This window comes from Anopheles funestus, chromosome 3RL (genome assembly GCF_943734845.2).
Source record: "Anopheles funestus chromosome 3RL, idAnoFuneDA-416_04, whole genome shotgun sequence".
Classification (NCBI taxonomy): domain Eukaryota; kingdom Metazoa; phylum Arthropoda; class Insecta; order Diptera; family Culicidae; genus Anopheles; species Anopheles funestus.
In genome coordinates, this window is record NC_064599.1 from 66863399 (window position 1) to 66883257 (window position 19859).

At 42.8% G+C, this 19859-nt stretch overlaps 1 protein-coding gene across 11 annotated transcripts in view; it reads left to right on the plus strand.

Moving 5' to 3' along the window:
- The window catches only part of LOC125772382 (uncharacterized), a 142989-nt gene that overhangs the window by 107459 nt on the left and 15671 nt on the right, over nucleotides 1-19859 (plus strand). The gene's annotated exons all lie outside the window — the stretch shown is intronic.

A 19859-nucleotide genomic window follows, 5' to 3' on the forward strand; every position in this document is an offset into this window, starting at 1 on the left:
AATGTAGTAGGGAAAATATCGAGTCCTTGGATTCATTGCTTCCTGCGGAAATGTTCTGCATGGCGAAAAAAGGGGAACGCAATGGACCATCCTCTTTCTCTCTAACTGTCCCCCCCTATCCCTGCATTTGGGGTGGGTGTTGGGGTGGTATGAATTTTCAATAGGACGAATATGCCATGGTGTTCTCCAAGCATCTCCCCACAAACTCATCGTCTCCATCAATAGCCTGGCCTTCGTCTTTTTTTTTCGTCTTCTTCTCCTGCTACTCCATATCGCGTTGTGTTTGTGTGTGTGTGTGTGCGTGTTTATGTGCTTCAACTGTTTGTGTCCATTAGAGAGTCAGATACAACCATGACATTTATGGCTGACGAAATGAGGGGAGGGAAATGGGCACATAGTGGGCGGAAGGAAACATTAGCGAAGCCGAGAACGAATATAGTATCCTTGGCGATTCTTGGTCCAAGATCCGGCCTGCGTCTGGTGAAAGGAAAAATGAGGCAAATTTGAAAAGAATGCAAGATGTTGGCTGAGGGATACAGGAAGGAAGGAAGGAAGGAAAAATAGAACACATGAGATGGGGGTAGGCGATACTGTACGGAAGCGCTGGAACGAGAAAATAGATGGACTCGATCGACAGTAGGAACCGCGCGCCCGTCCGTACCAGTTTTCCATCCTGACGTCCTGACGAGTTTCTCGGGTGGAAGGGTAATGGCAAAAGCAAAAAAGCAATGACAACAACTAGGACAAAAGAAGAGAGAGAGAGAGAGAGCTGCAGAGCGGAAAACGGGAACGGGAAAAGCCGGAATGAAAAGTTTCTCATTTATAACCTCGCTTCCTTTTTAACGATCAAGTTTTTCCTCTCTTTTTCCACCACGAATGTGAATAGAATTGTCCTTGTGGGATGATGGACTGTGGGTGGCAGAAAAGGAGGAAGGAGGGGGGAGAGTCTCTGTTTGAGTAGAAGACTATGCGGGACAATTCAAACCTCTCACATCCTCCTCGATGCGGCGGTCTGGCTCATTGGTAGCAGTGAGCGTCGAATTTACTTCTTTTATTGGCGACTGTCGTTGAATTATGGATTTATTTATGGTGGTTGATGCTGCTGCAGGATGGTAAAAACTGGACAGCTGTGTAACTCTATCGCTTTTGCACTCGGTTTCATACACAAACGCGCACACACAATCCGTGAGCAAACAAGAATCCTGCGTCAAGGATAATCGCCGAGGATAAAAGCCCGGCCCGGGGACTTTATGGTTGTTGCAATTCTATTGGGGCATGTCTGCAGAGACTGCCTTTTCCTGCATAAGAGGAAAAGTAAACTATTTTTCAAACCCTGCCGGACTTGTTGACCATGTTCTCCAGCGTGTGACGTTCGCCACATTTGCAAACTATCTACATCCGCTTATTTCCCTTTGCACTAAGTTAGCTGAAAGCTTTTTCCAGTATTTTTCCCCAGGAAATAAACATAAAAATATAACTTCTAAGAAGGTTGTTATTTGAGTCGTCAACCTTCAACAAAATACTGACAAACAAGCGCTGGCTCGATACGCTTTTTGAGGAAAAACATATTTATCTCCCAACCGCGGGACCATAAGTACGCTACCACCGCGTACAATTCCACGTTGCCCCATCTGCTGAGTGCTGTGCAAACATACCGCGTATGTTCGGAAAAGCGTGGAAAATTATGCCTGACCGTTCGGGGTTGTCCGGGGACTCCCAGGTATGCACGCGGGATGAAAAGTTTCCTTTTCAGCCAGCAACGAAGGCTACGGAAAGCCGTGAATTGGCCACAGCAACGACGATGAAAAATGGGTACCCAACCACCCTACACCACCGTTCTCTTATGTGGAGGTTTTCTTCTGTTCGAACGGGCCCCGGATGGGAAAAAAGGGAGGGAAAAACTTCTAAACATTGAAAGCTTCATCAACTAGAATAACATCAGCAACGATAACAATAATAACGCAAACGCCGAGTGACGACGAAGATGACGACGATGACGACGGCGTGTTCGAAAACGGCGAAAAGGAAACAAATTGTGTGCGCGTTCTCGTATACAAGCGAAGCTAAATGGGGAAGCAAAAAAAAGGAACGCGATGGAAAAGCGATAAAGATGAGAAGCTTATAGTTAGTAAGAGTGTGGAAAAGGAAGGAGGCAAGGAGAAGACGGGAGAGAGAAAAAAAACACATCAAGTGACTCTACAGAAATGTTTCAAGCCCCCTTCGGACTGATGATCATGAGCCGAACACACCATCATGACCACAACGTCCCGTGTATATGCTGGTGCTGTTGTACTGCTCCTTTCTGCTTGTTTTCCTGCTCGATGTTGAAAGACAAGGAAGCAAGCAGGAGGGGAACTACTATGGGGAAGGCGAGTTTTCTTAAATTGATTAATATTTTATTATGGAGCTTGATGATAACGAACTAAATAAAATGGGCGAAAGCGCTCTTAAAAGTTGGTGTAGATTGTTGATTAGTAATGTTGTTTTGAAATTAAGTTCGGACATGAATTGCAGAACTATTTACTCAACATAAATTGCACTGAAAACGAAACCAAACAATAAATTAGCAATTATATCTTATCATATATAATTGAATTTTTGGTGGGACTAAACTCTAGATAGTATATTATGAGCCAAAATCTTTGTTATTAGAAGTTTGAGGTTTGTTTGACTTATTTTTCTTTATTTACTTGAATTCATTATCTAACACATATTTGTGCCATCATTCTACAGCTTATAGTGCACTTATAACACCCGACTTATGTTGCGATTACCACCAACTTCAACCGGATTGCCCGGATTCAAGATTCTCTGACCGTTGTTTCTCCATCATCTTCACCGTACAGTCCGTATTGCCACATTTGTATCCTTTATCCTCACTCAAAATACTAAATGCTAGGCTTTCCTTCTTTCCGTGACAAAAAAAAAACGAAAAAGAACCAGAACAGAATCAGAAATCCCCAACGGAACAGAGAGAAAACCACCGTCTCACTGGTTTTGAAAAAGAAACCTTTGGCACACCTTTGGCAGAAACGAAGGCCTCGCAAAATAAAGCGCACCAGAACCACCGGACCCGGTGATGAGTTGAAGATTTTCTTGTTTTACTGCCCGTGTGTGTGTTGGTGGTTTCGTTCCGCGGGCGTTCAAAAAGCCCATGGATTGCTCTGCGTACCCGGTTCTACGAGGTGAGGGTTTCGTTCCATTTCTCCTAACGAACCGGTAGGGAAAAACTGGTTTTCTGTTCGTCGTCTCTTTCCGGCTAGCATGGGGTAAATTCTTAAACTGCATCTCCCGGAGGGGTTTCGGTTCGTCGCTTTATCGAATCAGCAAACTGCCACCAACAAACAGTCCAGCAAAAAGGTATTTAATGAGAATGGACCAAAGTGGTAAAGTACATGTACGCTGTGCGGGACAGGAATGATTGGGAAGAAAAAAAAAACTAAAACAAAGTGAATTTTGTCGCACAGTCCGAATGGGGATGAGGAAGGAAAGGCTGTGCACAGACCCATATAAAGCTTGGATCAGGAAAAAAAACCCCGATCCGGTGGAACAAGAGAAACATTTTCCAATCTCCCATACGTGCGCGCACCATTCATGTTGGACACATCGCTTACGGGTAATGAAGGAAATGACGCAACTGGTCGATGGAAGTTCGCTGCAAATCGGACGGTGAATTTAAAACACACTGAAAAAAAAAGCAAGCTCGTGGAACTCCACTGCCCGAATGTTCCTGGACATCGGGAATTTTTGGAGGGTGAATTGGAAAAAGAAACAGACACACTGAAAATATAACCCCCCGTAAAAGGCGTTGATGAGAACTCACCGCGTCATCATGGATTTAGGGGGATGCGAAGAGGCGAGAAAAGGTGTGCGTAGCACAAGCGGAAGAACGAAAGGAAATGAAATGAGTAAATTATTTCAAATATTTACATTAAGTATTGCCGGCTATCATTAGGGAAGTGACCAGTCAGCCAGGTTGTGATGGTTTGAAAATGGAAGCAAAACGGCAAGAGAGCCGCCACATCATGACCGGGCAAGGTTTCTTTTTTTTGGGGTTTCGTTTTTTTTGTGACAATTTCCATAATCAATTTACTTCCCCACGTTGTCGGTCCGGTATCCTTACTTACTGCCGGATCCGTCTAGTGTTGGGTCAAAGCAGTTTTTTTTGCGTCCCGCTCCCTGTTGCTTTGTTGATCAGACACTCTTGCTACACAAAAAAAAAACTTCCTCTCAACTCTTCGATTTTTACACACTCGCCACTACTGAGTAGCTCCATTTGATAATCCGTAATGGACAGCTTACTCCTTTCGTTGTCTTTCGGTTTTACTCTTGTTGCTCTTTTTATTTTGTTTGGAGCTTTTTTTTACAATATTGCGAGCATGAGGTAGAACGAACGCAACAAACTGAAGAGAAAAAAAACGTACAGACAGTGTAATGGTGTTTTTGTTTTTCAACAAATGCTGATGAAAATTATCCTTGTCCAACACGATCACCGTTTCAGGATATCGCGCATGAAGCATTTTTTTTCAGTTTAGTTTCTCTTCTCGCGTGAATGCGCTATAATGAACAAATGCGCTATAATGAACCAAACAACAACAAAAAAAGAAGCAAACTTCGTGCTCTACTTTGTTGTGGTATATTTTATGCTACTGCTAAATTACTTTTTCGCTTTTCTTTACTATTTTGTTTTTGTTTTTTGTGTTGCAAAGGAAAAAAAGGTGATTTTCCTTTACATTTTATTCTAGTAGTAGTTTGGATTGAATTTTTTTTTTCATTGCAAATGAACTTCCCCCACCCCAAATTGGAGCTGACAGACATTTTGGACACATTTTGATCACGATTGTGTTGTGCCGGATGAGGTGGATAGAATAATATTATTCTTTCACGCTCTTAATAAAAAGCACACTCGGTTTTGTTTGCTCTGTTTTTTTTTGTTTAGTTTTGCGTGCCTGTGTTTGGCTTGTGTTTATTCACGCTTTCACTTTGTGCGCTTGGATGAATAAAATTGTACGCGTAACAAGATTAATTATTCATTACGCTTTATTTGTAAGCGTGTAGCACGTGTGCCCCTACAGCCCCTTAACACCTTTCGTTTTCATTTACGGATGACATGTTTGCTTAAAACAAATAATGAAATAACGAATCGAAAGCACACAAAAAAACCGGATGCAAACAAATTAATACACCCACGATTTCATTCGCTTTAAGTGTGACTCTCGGGCGGCTTTTTGTTTATTAAGTAAGATCGTTTTGTTTTAGTTTAGAACAAAAGAACATCTACCATTTGTTCACTATTTTTATCTGCTTCTATATCAATGACCTACATTTAAAAGTGCACCCACAAACACAAAACCCGACTCTTTTCCTCGTGTGCGAGTTTTGCTTAATAATGAAGGCAAAGGAGAGAGAAAAAAAAGGAACACCTTTTCACTGACATTTTTGTCTGTCACAAAAGTCATTTAGCATTCCTTCACGAAGACGTTGACACGGTCGGGAAAGATTGAGCCGTCAAAAGCGGGCAGTGACGAGGGTAACGATTTGGACGAGATGAACTGCCGTTGGAGATTGCCACCGAAGCAGATAAAGCAGGCACAAATAGTTGCTGCTGCTTCTATCCATCCCTATAGCAAGCGTGATTGAAAACCAAAAACAAAAAAACCTGATGATCGTTTCTATTTCTTATTGCTCGTAGCATTCCCAATCTCTTCTTTCGAGTTTGTTTTATAAGCGACACAACGAATCATAACGGGTTTAACTTCTTTTTTCCCAACGCACAACGCAGTGGGAGGATTAGCGCATGCTTGCTTGCAAACTACCAGCAGCAAACTGTGGGGGTTTTCTCTTTCACTTTCCACTAAAGGGGCAAGCTAATTTCCGAGGGAAATATATTCATCGTTTCGGTTTTCCCGCATCGGCCACACACACACACACACACACACAACACTACGCGTTCGATGAAGTTGTTGGGGTTTTAGTCGTGGGGAGTTTAATTATTACTGGTCCAACCCAACTGGTCGCGGCTGAAATTGCATTCCAACAATTCAAATTTCCTTGTACTTAAAAAAAAGAAAAACCCATTTTCTTTCGTGCGCACACAAACCCACCCGCATGTGTTTCCTTCCGCACTGAAGGAAATAACAACATCAACGGAGTTTTTTTTTGGTTTTTGTTCAACTGCCTCGGGACGGGATGGTTTACAGTTTCGACAGTTCGACAACAAGAACAGAAAAAGAAAGATAAAACAAAGAACAAAAAAATAAACAACCAAACCACCGACACACCACCGGGTAAATGGGAGAAAGGCGAGAAAAGATTGAAGACGGTTTGAAGTTTCAATCAATCCCACCCATTTGCATTTAAATCAGCCTCTCTTTCACGGCGGTCCATTACCATAGTTATGAGTTTTTAATTATCCAATATATTAATATATGGATATCGTTTTGCTGCTTTTCTGTTTCGCTGCTGATGGGACCGTTTGTGGCTTACACGGTATGGCTGCTTTTTTTCCATCTGTGAAAGATATGGTCCGCCCGTGTGCTTCTTGTCCCTTGTGGAAAAAGGGATGAAGGTTTTGATCAACCCTATATTGGGAATGGTGCTTTTTGTTTTTTGTTTTTGCTTTTCGGCGAAGGGAAGTGAATTGCGGTATCAAAAATCCAACTGTGAGTGAGGAAATGGTGAGAAACAATAAAAAGCAGGAGATGAATATTGATATGCATAGAAAATTATACATGAGCAAATATGATGTTGTTGGTCTGGTTGCGAAATGAGGTGTGCCTGGGATTTTTCTTTTTTATTTGTGATTGTGTGAAACGATCCGGTAGAAGAAGGTTGAAAACAATTTTACATATAAAATGACCAGCCATCTTACCATTTGGTTTGCATATGCGCGTCAAAAGCAGTTGCATGTTAGCAGCTGATGGTTATGACAGGCGAGATTGTTTAATGGTAGTGGGATAGATCTTCACACGTCAGGATTGGTACAAAATCTCATTATAGACTAAAAAAGGATGATTTTATAGTAACTTGAAAATGAAGGTAAACATTAAAATATATTTTTATATACAGGAAGTTCCCAAAGACACACAGTATTTAATATATAAAAATTTTCATAAACTCTGATTTACATGTTTAGTAATTCACTAAATTAATTTTACAAAATTAAACCAAATAATAGAAACAAATGTGGATTCTGACTTTTTGTTTTTTTGTGTTCAATCCTAAATGCATTTCGAGAAATAAAATTAAAAAAAATTATAAAAAAACGTTTGTTAATGTTTTGTCCCAAAAATCACATAAAAATCCCAATGTATTACGAGCAGAGAGGGGAATTGACCTCCGTGAATTACCTCCGGAAATTATCTATAATTACCCCTAAAAGAATGCTATTACAATATTATGACAATCTCCAAAATCTACGTCACCTGTCGTCAATTTACAAATCGGTTGATGTTTCCTAAAGAAAAATAAAAAAATACAGACCTTTAATCCTTTCATGATTGTATCACCTTTGTTGAATCGAAATGAAGATTCAAAGGATCAGCTTCGTCGGTTGTCATAGAGAGAATGAAGACTTATTTTATTTAAAAAAGAACCCCATCCACTCATCCAGTTGTTGCTGTTCAGAAACTAGAAACTTTGATCCCAAGCGGATTCTTTCGAGCTCTTTTAACACTCATCAGTATCATCTCATGTGTTTGTGCCACACTCTAAACTCGAGATATGTCGTTTTGCGAGTTCCACATGTTGAACGACACCTTACAAGAAGCTCATGTTTCTCGCTATCCTTCAAGACGTCGATCACAATCCGTCGAGAAAGAAAAAAAAACGGAGTGGAGTTCAACCCCCTCGTCCGTTCATTCATCTAGTGCTACGAACCATTTATCGAACGTAAATACGAATTGATCGGCACCGTCTCGAATGTCTGCAAAAAAAAAATAATAAGATAAAGCAAATGAAAAGCAAACGAAGAAGAGGATGGATAACGAACGGAAGGGCAAAACCCCGAAACCGTAATGGAAACAGAAAATGGGATACAAAAGATAAATACACACCAAACCATGGCTGTGATGGGATCAGTTCCAGGCTTTGTGCCGTGTTTACTCCGTAGTAAAATCGAAGGAACAGCCAATGGTATATACGACGGCGGTCCAAAAACACCTTTTGCGGCTGGGCAACCCTCAAAATGCACACGCTCATTTAAGACCTTTTGAGCAGTTTTTTTGTTTGCTGTTGAAGGTTGATCGAAAATAACTCACATAAGGATGAACAACGAAAACGAAAAAAAAACCGCCGCATCTAAAACAGCTGCCTGTGCCTGAGCCGAGTTTCCGAGTCAGGACTTCCATGAACACAACACAAGAGGGAATTTAGAAGAGAATTCGAACCTTTCCTTCCAATGTGTTTGTCCGCGCTTGGTGTACGCACGATGACAACCGAATGCCACCTCATCTTCGTATAACACCACCAGCGCCAAAAAAGGTTGCCCATGATGGAAGTTAGGTGTATTTGAAACGTACCCAGAAAAGGCCCGAAACGCAAATTGGGATGGAACCGCCCGGGAAGGGAAGGTTGGACAGGGAGAGTGCGTGCATTTTTCTTTTTTTCCTTTCGGCATTCCATCGAAATTTCTATTGCGAGAAGCAGCTAACTAACCTATTCAGGATATTTATTGGAGGATGGCCTTTCTCTCGCCTTCGCGTCCTGTTTCATCTTCTGCCGGCCCCGGTTCAATAGTAAGGTGGATGAAACAAGGGTGGAAAAGCGGGATGTGTATGTGTAGGAGGTAAGGGAGTTTGAAGTTCAGTGAAAAATTACCTTTAACTGAGCATTCGGGGCCCAGGCAAACAAGGCGCACGAAAGCAGAAGGAAAGGAAAGTTTCGAAGATGAAGTTGAACTGCCGCCGCCGCCACATTTTAACGCTGATGGGCTCTGAAATTTGATCCTTGTCTTGTTCTCGCTTTTCTTTTTTCTTTTTTTTGTGCGGGAAGGTTTCTCGCTTATTGTCTTTCTCATCATAACTCGAACTTGTGTTCGAGTCTGTTGCGCTACGGTGGATGGGATTCGAAATGGAATAGGAAATACCGGTCGCGCATCGATGGCATCATCATCATCATCATCGGCTTCATCCACATTTGGTACTGGTAGTACCGTTTTGTCGGCCATCTTTTTTCTTGTTTTTGGCTTTTGTTTGATCCGAAAAGCGACTGGGGGATGCGCGCGCACCCATTGTGCCACGTCGGATGATCCGGAGATTAAGTTTCCGGTCGCCATGATCTAAGTTCGATCCATCGAGCCCCACGGACCGCGCGTGATGCTATTTCAATTAATTTAGATTGTGATTTACCGGCTCCCGGCAGTCAGGTGTGTGTGTGTATGATCGGGTCCACCAAAAAAAAAGGTCGTTTTGCCAGAGCATCGATTTACTGTTAATCTTTCCGCAGGCTAATGTGAGCATTCGGGAGGAGATTAGGGTGGTAGTTAATTTTATGTTGGCAGAGATTACGGTCGATACAGATCGTGGTAAGCCGGCCAAAAAACACACCAACACCACCTGACCAACTCATCGGGCGTCTCCTAGGCCCGGGCACACTCGAACGCAGCAGAATATTTCACATACAATTTAAATAAATTTGTCATTCGCCCGGGCGTAACCTGATCGCTATCACTCATCGTACCATAACGCGGTGGAGCGCTTTTATTCGCATGAATTATCTCCCTTAAACTGAGATGAGTTTGAGCTTCTTTTTTTTAAGGTTAAATTCTAACCACAGTAGCCGCCGCCCGCAATTTGTGAGCTTGCCTTAGTTTCGATTTCATTTCGCACGGTTTGTTCATCAAAAAAAAACAATTTCCATAAACGCGAAACGAAATTACGCGAACCACGACCGATGGTGGTGTGGCCATGTGTTGTATGTGCGGAACGATTTGCAATTCCATCGCTCGTTTTAAGCTTTCGGGAGCTTGCACGGGAACTTGCCGATGAAGTACGACGAATTTTCATTTAGTAATATGCACTAATATATTCCCATCCCGCCCCGGACTAATTCAAACTTGAAATAAAAACAAAAAAAAAACACGAGAACAGAGCCTTTTTGGTTTAAAATATGGCAGCGCCCAATTAAACGGCGATAAATTTCGATGGCGATGGGTAACGGACCGGTCAAGGAGGGAATGGAAGTATGAATAAAACCGATACAAATTCAACCCAGCCAGCTATCGGGTTTAATACACGGCGCTAATGAAACGGTCAAAACTCAGCCAGACGGTAAGTTCGTAACCGTGTGTTTTTTTCTTCTTTTTGCTCTCTTAGTCCACTACGTTAATGCGGTTGTGTTCCCTTTTTTTTTATTTTGGAAAGAAGACACCAGCAACACGGGGAAAAAATGACCTCCCGATGTACCCGGTGGGAATGGGGTGAGAGATGCGTCTTCCTTCCTTCTTGTCTCCTCTTTTACAGTTGGCGTATCAATTTCCGAGCTCATCAGGAAATAATCAACCTAAGCTTGAAAGTTTCTTTTTTCTTTTCTCTCTGTATTATATTGCTATGACGTTTTTTTCTTCTTCTTGACTTCTCCCAGGGGGGATAGCGCGAATGAGGGTTGAGGGTGGATTCAGTCTGTAAGAACGGTGGGAATTTGATCGGTGGATTTTGTCTTTTTTGATATGGCAAATACGATGCTCTCGTTTGCGTTGAAGAACTACTTGACGTTTCGCTTTGGAAGCTATTATTGATCATTCGATCCGACGTACTTTATTTGCATTCGAGGCGATGTTGGTATGATGAAGAAAATTAATCATATTCAGTAGCAATATTGAAAAAGCACATTTGCATTCGTCGGGTGTACGTTTTCCGTCGGTATGCATTAATATGTTCGATGCATAATGTTAGCTACAATTTAATGCATTTTATGCTTGCCTACACCGGTGCGGTGGAAATGGAATGATGCAGATATGAATTCAATTTAGAAATATCATTTCCGGTTTAAATGTATGAACGGAAAAGTCAATTGAATGGGAATTTTCAATATTCACTTACAACTGTACTCATAACTCACCCGAATCCTTAAAACCTGTTGTATAAACCTTTTTGAAGCTATAAAATAAAATCTAAAATTAGGTATAAAATGGAATGGCTTAAGTTTATGGCTGATTTTGTGTGTTTAGAAAGTTTTACTTAGAATTGAATTCATCTTGCAACAAACCAAATTAAACTTTAAATTTCAATTAAAAGTTTTATTCCAGGAGAGTAAAATTTCATAAAATAAAGACTGTGAAAATATATTCATTTAATTCCAATAAAACACGTACAAGTTCTATGAAATGGATCAACTATTCACCTCAAACGAACATTCGGAAGCTGAAGCTTTGTTAAGCTTCAAATCAAAACTTTTTATATTTATCTAACTAGCGTCCAGGCACACTAAAACGAAAGTCCCCCCAAACTGATTGAAACATGCTCACTCACTCGTTAGCTAAAACTTTGATTCAACAAAATGGCCACCGACAGTCCATCCTCTCTCGCTCGCCCCTGAAGCTATCGGAAGTTTGTTTCGACATCTTAAGCCAAGTTGTGTGTCTGCGTGTGAGTGTGTGTGGCAAAGTTCTAGTTTCGCACCCGGCAGCGCTCATTCCGGGCAAATCGGAACACGGAGGGACGCAGGTGAAAAATTAATGTCGCTCAACTTTTGTCCTGGTTTGCCGGGAGTAAGAAAAATGGCGTTCAGCTTTAGCTAAAAGAAATGGGCGAGTTTTGCAGTGAACTTTATGTAAAACTTTCTCCCGTTAGGAGATGCATAGATGCCCGCACCCTACACCGAACGCTAGATGGCACGGTTGCATCGCGCTGCAGCTAAAGTTAAGCAACTTCAACACACAAAGGAAAATGTCTTATCATACTGCAATAAGCTTTTTTTTCTTGTTGTTTCTTTTCATTTTATTTAAACAGTAAAACTTTCCGCCCAGTGAGTTAGTGCAGTGTGTGCGTAAAAACGGGAAAAAGGGTGGAAAAATAATACGAACTTAACCTGAAAGAGATGTAAATGCATAATTGATGTTTGGCATCTGCATTTGGATCTCAGGAGGGAAAAAAAGGGAAACAAACTTTCATCCGTGGTCCACGTTAAGCGGAAGTATCGTATCGCTGAACTGGACAAAGGTATTACCATTAACTGCCACGTCACAGACACACAGTGTGAACTGTCGGAAACTTGGTGAGAAATTGAACCAAAAAAATTAACAAACTTTCCTTCATTATCAGAAGTCTTGCGAATAGTTCAGCGGGACGGAATTCAGCTTCCCGTAAAAAAAAACTGTTACTCTTTCACAAGAAGAGCAACAAAAAAAAACAAAACAAAACCCACCACACGAACGAGTGAAAAATCGTCAAACAAATCGTGAAACAAAACGGACAACTTTGACGGGCTGAGCTTCTGGGTTAGATGGGTGGACATGGTTTCTTTGCTTTGTTTTTGCATCGTTCAAAGCCGCGTGTCGTGTAGATTTACGATTTCCTCCCAACCGAGGTGAGGAAATAAATTATCCTCTCCCTCTCTTCCGTGCCATATGGAGCGTGGAAACTCGTCGCACTTCAAAATATTCCACGCTTAGACGAGGGACAGAGGTCTCCCGAAGGAGGGGGGGGGGGGAATCTCCTTCCGGCTACCGGCACAAGGAAGGAAGAATGTTTTTTCGACAAGCAGAAAAAGCAAGAGATCGGACTGGAGAAAACCTTCATTGTATTAATCTCATCACTACCTCCAAAAAAAACCTTGAGGAACGGCATGTGATTGATGTCCGCCTGTGGTCTCTTGTCCCCGAGTTTGGTGGTATGTCAGCAATTCATCGTCGAACTCTGTTTAAGGTCTGGTCCGAATCCAAGTGCACCGGATCAGCCCAGATTCGAAGGACCAGCGAAGAAACGCCCAACACAGCCATCGGTGTGTTCACGTGGAAGCCGAACAAAAGCGCAAGACGACCTCGGAGAACGGATGCCAAAGAAAGCAGCAACAACGCGAGAAAAAAAAGCACAAGATTGATGGATGGAAGAGAAGCGAGAACATACTCCGGGACCTTGCGGCTACATACAAATAAAAAAAAATCAGACATTCAGCGCAGTAAATTAACAATGAGTAGAAAAAGCTAAAGTCGAAGTTAAAGTTGTAGAGCGTGGTAGCGAAACTGCCCCGCAGGGCAGTCTCTCGACATCCGCCACTGACGGTTGTACGTTTCGTTAATTAAGAACAATCCGTAAAGGTCCCCGCATATAGCGCCTCCAGATGTCCGTTTTCTGCTGGGACGGAGTGGTACACCGTCACGCACACAACCGAACCCGACCTGATCCACCGTTTTTTTTCTTTTCTTTTTCATTTGCAAAACGGAGCATAATAATACGGCTCTTGGTACTTGCTTCCGTTTGTTTTTTTGTGTTCTTTCCTTCGCTTATCCGGGGCTGTAAGAAGGAAGAGCGAATTTAGTGGAATAAATGCTCCAATATTGGAATTATGCTTTTGACCTTCCATTATAGTCCCGCATTGCTCTGGTTATTCCGTGATGTATCAGCACAGTGGCCGAAAGAAAGGAGAAGATTAAATTTTTTATACACACCACACATCGAGATATGCGTGTGTTGGAACAGGCACGTCCGTGAGATTCAAGTTCTTGGGGGATAATTTATAGCCAGTTCTCTTGAGTTCGAAGAAGATTGGGGGGAAGAATCTCCAACAAATGAACAACACGCGGGTGGATGTTTATGGGGTTTGATGTAATTTTAATATCTCCCCGGTGTGATCGTCTTGTTGGTGCCATATACATATACATACAATATTGATGTATTCCCGTCCCACACACATGCCAGAGGTTGTCACGGAAAACACAAAAATAAGGAGGCGAAAAAAAAAGTAAGATCGCGGACACACCTTATGGTGTGATTGATTTTCGTTTCTCGTACCACCATACTCCACTATTTAGTTCTTCGTGCGAACGGATTAGTAGCAACGGTATGTCTGTCTGCGTCTTTAGTTGAATCTCGATCACGATCTGCTGCCGCATTTGGTTCTCGCATGCCGGGTTCACAACCAACCAAGTTTTGCCTTTATTTATTGCCATTTTTACGATGCGAACCGTCGTCATCATCATCGTCAACATTCGGTGTCGGTTTGTCGGCGTTCGATATTGCGAAAGAAAAGTCTGGTTGGAAAGTTACATAAATTAACCACACACGAGTCTGGGAAAAATTGTGCGCTCAGCTCAAAACGCTTACGGAGACATGGAATAGGCGGCGGCAGCTTTAAAATAGTCACATATGGAGACATGCCCTCGTGCCATTGAATGAAGAGGGGAAGTGTAATAAAGTAATTAACTCGCGAAAGACCCACCATCTCACCAGTTGTCAACTGTTTCCTTTTGGACGCCATATTAGCGGCTTATTTCGTCTGCCCGTGGTGTGCTGCTTTCGTTGAGAGTACAATTTTGATGTCCCCAGACAAACCATAACCTCAACGAGCGCATCAGAAGATGATGAGACCAGCATCCTTTTCCTTGTTGGAGAGTGGAGTTCATTATCCAATCCATTCCTTACGTCCCAAAAGATGAGGTTCTTCCGGGGTCACACGTCACAATTCTTAAAGTGCACAACTTGTCATTTCTTCCAGTAAATTCCGAAAAGCGTTCCAAATAAAAACCTGAAGACACTCGTCATCTGACTACCGTTTGTGGGTTGCTTTCGAATACAAAGCACCCGGAGATGGATTTGTGGCATGATTCCGTCGTTAATAATATGTCACATCTACGTTCACGTCTGGCGCTTCATTAGCAGCAAGCAGGCAAGCATAATTAACCAGCGTAAAGTGAAGAATAAGAGAACACAAAGCCACCCAAAACGAGGAGCATGGAATTTTTATTGCAAAGACACTCAACATATGTTGCTTTCAGCTCATAATTGGACGCACTCTTGTTCCGGACGTTTGTCATTGGGCGGTGGTTACTACTCGCAATTTTATGTACCGACTTCATTAAATGACCCAATAGAGTGTGTGTGCTACGAACAAGCGGTTACAGATTTAAAACCATCAACTGAGCACCGCACTGTACGAAGCCATTTTTCTGCTCTTTTTAGACGAGTCTTTTCCAAACTTGACGAAAGTTTGCAACTTTCTTAGCGCCTAGAAAATGGAGTAGATGATTTACTTTTCCTTTTCCAATTTACTTCACCTTCAACCGATGGCGAGTCGTCTAGAGAGTTTAAGCTATTCAAAGAAATCTTCCTAACAGCAGATTCGTTCGCTTTGTCTTACCGCTTTGTTCAGCTTTCAGGGGAAAACTTTCTTCGCGAGTTCGTTAGTGACATACAAGCAAAGACAAGCATTCCGATTTCATTACGCGAAGTCAACCACCACCAACTCCCAACAACTGAGCAATGTGCTTTATCAAAAGGGCCACGCTCGCACGTAATTAAATCTCGCTGGGAAAGGCAGAGTGTTGTCGTCGCCGGGTTTGTGCTTGGATGCGTTTCAGGTTTCAGACCGCCCGCGTGACACGTTACAGGATTCTTTAATTAACCTTCGCCGAACCGTTCGCCCACCGTCTGCGGTCGGGCCGGGAGATATTGATCCCGCGCGGTCGCATCGCTCGTGCAATACTGTTTCTGGCGAGTTGCTGGCTGAAAATCACAGCGATATATAAGGGACATTGCCATTTGACCTTCACAGAATGTTGTCCGAATCGGTTATTCGGGTTTTCGCACTCACAAAATGCACTGCTCTTAGGATGGGTGACGAGAGTCACAAAGAGACTCCAGTTCAGTTCACGTTTGTACGCCATTCGACTGGAAGTCCAATGTGTGTGCAGTAATGCGCATACCATCAGCATTTCAATAATACATGGGACGGAAAATGTGACCAGAGAACCTGTTTTTCTCTTTGATTTTTTTTGTGTATTTTGTGTCGTTCGCGCACCGTCCTCTGCAGAAGAAATCCCAGACCAGATTTTCGCCCAAGGACTTGTTTTGCATCGTAACGAATACAGCAAGAACGTAAACGGGACATGAACTTTCTTTCGTGTTGTCTGTGTGTTTTGATCGGGGTGCTTGCTTTTATCTGTTTTGATACTCGTCTTGCAAGAACACTACTACTGTGGGTTTGCTGTTATTTGTCTTGCAATATATTGGTTTGTTGGTTCGCTTCATCTCCATCGCCCATCCGATGGAAAACAAATTTTCTCACCCGTCGTTCGTATCGACGGGTACACACAGCGCCGGTCGTTCGAGGCTGTAAAACTGAAACTGCATTTGAACTGCTTCGCTGCGGGTAAAAATGAGGTCGATGCAGTAAAAATATCCAATCTTCCAATGTTCGTCAAAAGCGTCAAATGAACGGGGGCGCACCACCCAAAAGCGCAGCAATGTAATGCTGATCCGCGATACGATGGTGCCACACTTGACCGGGAATAGATTTCATTGCGTTCCCAACATGGGGATGCGAAGGGAAGATGAAATGGAAGCCACGAAGGGTGGTAGAGACGTGTTTGTTACACGCTCCATTGCACCCGATGGGAATGTTCAATCTCCAGCATTTGCAGCAGCAGTTCAGTCTTGTAAAAGCTGAACCATGTTCAACCGTGCACCCGGGAAATATCGGAACGAACGAACGAACACCCATACACGGCACATGAAAATAGTTCAATCAATAAAGCACCACCATAAAATAGAGCATCCACCAATATTAGCTTAGCGCATTTCGACCACAATACCCACGGCAAAGCGGCAAAATAGCAACCCTGAGCCGTGTTGTACCGTTTAATTTCGCTGTAAAAGTTAATCGATGATTAAGGGCTGATATGTGGTGTGCGTGCTTTGGGCGAAGCGACGGCGACGTTACGGCGAAGATACAGGCAGTCTGTGTGACAGTTGTAAAACGTTGTCCCCAGTGCGAGTTAATTAAAAACAAAACCACAATCGTACGCGCCAAGCTCGGGAGCAGGAAAGTGGAAGACCCAGTGCATATTCCGCGGTTTGGGGCCACACTTTTGTGGGTCTTGGTTTCGTGCACCGGAACCACACTGATTTGATGATCCCAACTCTATTCTCTCTCTCTCTCTGTCTGTCTCTCTGTCTGTGAGAGAGGTGATGGTGGCATATCTAAGGGTAGGAAGGAGAAGATAAGGAAGGAAGATATAGTTAATGGATTTTATCTCGTAAACCGGAAACTCGATATCGGAACCGTATCACGTTTGCGCTGTGCCTGGTACATCATATCGCCTCGGTCATCGTCACGCCGTCAATGTACCTCCGGTATAATAATAAACGCATCTTGTTCATTCCGAGGGTTCTTCTCTGCTTTAGGGTATTGTGGTTTCCCGGGCCCCGGGGGGGAAAGGGGTTGAAAGAACGGAAAGAAGAGGGGAACATGTGGAACATGTGGTAACCAAACGGCAACAGGCCGGTTGTGCCGCAGCACCATGTTGGAACGCGGGATGGGATTTGATTGCATCGCCGGGTTCGGGTTCGTTCGGCTTGTTTGTTTGATGGGCGGCAGTGATTAAGTTTCAAATTTATATAGCCGCCAAATATTGCCCGCAAAATAGCCATGTGGTGCCGCCGGTGGACGACATGTAGGAGATTTTTTTTGTCTTCTTCTTTCGCCTCTTTGTTTTTTGGTGTTTAGTTTTTCCGTGCCTGGTTTATTATCGAGTCCATAAACAATGGTGACGTATTTTTAGGTTGGCGAGTTTTGGAGGTTGAAACATTATGCAATATGGGCATCGTTTTTTTGTACATCATATGTTTTTGCCGCCCGAGCGCTCTGTTCCAATTTAAATCGGAGAATTTATTGGCCCTATATAAGATTGGTATGTTTCGGCTATTGAGGAGGTAGTTTGCTGTGTTACGAAAGCTGTGTTATTTAAATTGGTGATATTTTATGTTAAAAATTGTAATTTTATACGATAAATATGACAACAAGTTATACGAGTGATGGAAACCTCAGAAAAAGTTTGTGAAAATGAATTCGGGATGGGATTTCTCTCTTTTTTATACAACAAAATAGATATCTGAATATTATAATAAAATATTTGTTTTTTTATATCATGAATGAAATTAAAATTTAAAAATTCTAGAACCCAAAGAAGCAGCTATGAAAGTGTTTAAATCTGGTGGAATTATCATGAGATCTCCAAAACCAAATGGTCAGAAGTATGCTTGAATTCTTCTGATCAAGGTACGTTCGTCGCTCTCCCCAAAATGACAGTATAAAGACACCCGAACACGGCAATTAATAGGAGTCTCTCAGGAGTGAATTTGCAAAGGCTAATCTTTACAAATCATCTTAAAACCGATTGTAAAAGTTTGGAATTGGAGTTTGGATTGAATGTTGATAACAGTAGCTATTCGTCACAAACTCCAACTGGCGAAATTGTGTACTGAGGTGTTGTAAAAGTTAAAAACAAACAGAAACGAACGTATTCCAATGCATCTTGCATACAACTGTCAAAGTGCATAAATTGAATACCCTTTGACATAAAAATGAACACAAATAACCGTTTACGAACCACTACGTATGCTAACGGAACGAACGGATCCGTGTGCATAACTCGGACAACCATTTTTTTTCCTTACGTGCGTTAAGGCTAACGCGATTCAAATGTGCCCCATTTTCAACCGCAACTGAAAGCTAATGCTGAACCAGTAATACTACTGCAGAAGAGCTACCATCATCTGATAATGTTAGATCGATCGAAGCGGCGGTACACCATCGAGCCCCTTTGCCAACGGTAATGGTCACAGATGAAGCCCTCCGGCACATGCTGACGGTCCAGTTTTGTCCCTTCCGGGCGCTTCCTTCCATCCCATCCGTTAACGATGCTTTCGATGAAAAGCATTCTCTTGAGGTCGAACTACGATGTCGGTGGCGCTCTGAACAAGAGCCGTACGGCAAGGGGGTAAAAAAACGCACGATACAGCAAATGTGAACGTGCCTCTTAGCACAGTTTTGGAGCATCAAGCAAAGTGCCTACCATTCCCTAGGTTCGTTCCCCCCCCCCCCCCCCATTTCGTTGGATACTTCAACAAATGGCTCGGCTTTTCTCGTTCCGTTTTGTTGCCGTTGTCATGAATTTCCATTTCCCTTTACACCGTGCGGTCATTTATGCTGACGGTAGGCACCACGCTATAGGCACCGTTGTACGACAGGTCGGTCGACAGATCGACCCGTAATGTGCCCGGGTATGTGTGCACTAACACACACTCGCGCGCGCTCAAGCAATCCCAGCTTCCCCGGTAGAGGTCTATTGTTTCACTAATATTTTAAAATGGCTGACCTGGGAGTGATCTTACGCGCGTTGCTTTGTGCACTTTTACTGAGCCACTTTCTCTCTTCCAAGCCCTCCATCACACACGTACACAGAATTCACCGTGGCCCATTTTGTTACAAACTCGACGGGCAAAAGCAAGGCAAAAAAAAGGTATTAGAAAATGGTACACCACAAGTGGGGGGTTCAGCATAATTTTATGCTTCGAACATTTATGTGGAAGGAAAGTGGAAGAAGGTCACTCGCATTTTTGTAAAAAGATCTACGAGTAGAATGAATTGCGTTTTGGGGAGGTTTTGTTACAAACACACATGCACCCAAAAGGTCCTAAAGTGATCTGTCTGTCGCCGAGCAAAGGGAGACACAGGAACGGATGGATAAGCAGCACAGAGAAGACAAAACAAAAAACGTTATCGGTCGTAATAAAACGATGAAACACACGAAATGAGACATAAAAAGCCTGCGCTTGATGGTCAAACCAATGCTCCAAATTGGCTGCTGGCACAAACAGGCCAACAATAGAAGCGGCCAGAACGGACTCCCTGCTAGAGCCCGA